Here is a 1,829-nt window from a genome sequence, read left to right as displayed (position 1 = left end):
TTTGCTTCTTCCGCTCTGTTGCACTGATTGACAGAATATTTTCGGTTATGATTAAATTGAGAACTAGCAAAAAAAAAAAAAAATGAACTTTGACATTTTGAATTCAAATTATGTTTTTCGCAATCACGAATGTGTGTGTATGTAGGCGTGTGTGTTTGGTTGTGTGTGGGGGTATGTGTATGTGTGTGTAGGCATGAGTGTTTGTGTGGGTAGTTGTATGTTTTTGTGGGGCGGAGGTATGTTTATGTGTAGGTAGTTGTGTGTGATTAATCAAATTTCTAATATTTTAACTGTATCTGAAAAATTCGGATTTTTTGTAAAAACCGATGGAAATTCTTTGCTAAAATATATTTCTTTTCTTCTTCTTCTTTTTTTTTTTTTTCTAATTTATATTTTCAGAACTCGAACTTTTTTTGTGTTCCCTCAGGCTTTCGAAGACGGCATATTTTTATTTAAGGCTTTATTTAAACTCAAAAAAAGTTGAATTATTCAAATTAGTACAATATATGTTTTCAAATAAAATTAGGTTACACAAAGGGATGAGCGAATGTAAAATACTTAAGCATTCGTATTTTACTGATCTAAAGGTAGCGGGAAATTATAAAAACATCAATGAAACTTATTTGGAATAACTTTGTAATTATTTTTTGCTTTTCTGAAACAGAATTCAAAGTGTATGTTCAACGATTAATACAAACTAACAAGAAAGATTGCAAAAAGTTTTTTTCCCCCTTTCAATAATCTGGGATAGCATAGAAAAAAAAAATAAAAGGAAAAAAACTAATGAAAAAAAAAAAAAAAAAACTTAAGAAATCGATGGAGTAATAATAATCTTCGACTGAATTGCAAGCAAAAACACATTTAAACTACAAAATATAATCAAAGAATATGGATAGTTGTATATTTTTTACGTCAAAAAAGAAAAAAAGTATGAGTACTTAAATATTATTTAAAAAAAAAAAAAAAAAACATTAATTATTACTATGCCCAATATTTCTGCCACAGTACGCTTATTTCCTCAAAAAAGGCTAAAAGTCAATCAATTTATTAATTTATGATCAATATTGTACAGTCAAATCAAGCATTAACAAAAAAAGTGTTAACTCCGTTGAAAAATTAAAATGTTTTTAGTAAGAAAATTTCTTCAGCGGTGTATACTTCATAAACATGCAATGGCAAATGAATAATTTTTTTCAATTATATTTCACATTTGTTATGAGACCCTTTCTGTTATTTAGCATTCATATTCCCATAACAGTTTAAGAGAAAGGAACTAAGAGAAATCAACACAACCGTGTTAAGTTAGAAAGTGCTTTCAATTTGTTGCTTTATTTCTCGCTCCTACTCGAGCCTCGGTAGCGCAGTAGGCAGCGCGTCAGTCTCATAATCGCTCATATTGAGTAATCTGAAGGTCGTGAGTTCGATCCTCACCCGGGGCAGGTGTTTTTTTCGAACATTGACAATTAATTTGAATTCTGTGAAGCGTCAAGTTACATATTTTTTTCCTTTTATTTTTAATAGTGAAAATTACTTTCATAATGCAGTTTTGGAATTTCCGTTTGTAGAATTTTAGTACACATACCTTTTATTTTTCATGCTGTAAGAAATTTGATTTCTGAAATTTCAGTACCCATTTAGTTAGCATATACTTTTGCATAAAATTTATTAATTATTTCTGCGATTATTTGCAGTTTTTATTATTGCTTTTTTTAAAAAAAAAATATTTATTTATTTATTTTTTGCATTCAGAAATTTTAATTATTTTAAAAACAAAAATTTTGTTACATACTCATAATAAATTTACATTTAATTATTATTACTTTTTTAAT

At 27.6% G+C, this 1,829-nt stretch overlaps 1 non-coding gene across 1 annotated transcript; it reads left to right on the top strand.

Moving 5' to 3' along the window:
• The first annotated feature begins 1,349 nt into the window (after positions 1-1,349).
• Positions 1,350-1,439, top strand: Trnam-cau (transfer RNA methionine (anticodon CAU)). The gene is given in 2 exon segments: positions 1,350-1,386; positions 1,404-1,439. It is a non-coding gene; the product is annotated as a tRNA-Met (tRNA).
• The last annotated feature ends 390 nt before the right edge of the window (positions 1,440-1,829 follow it).

The sequence above is a fragment of the Uloborus diversus genome, chromosome 2 (genome assembly GCF_026930045.1).
Source record: "Uloborus diversus isolate 005 chromosome 2, Udiv.v.3.1, whole genome shotgun sequence".
Classification (NCBI taxonomy): domain Eukaryota; kingdom Metazoa; phylum Arthropoda; class Arachnida; order Araneae; family Uloboridae; genus Uloborus; species Uloborus diversus.
Note: the sequence above shows the minus strand (reverse complement) of the source record. Positions and strands in the feature narration are given on the sequence as shown.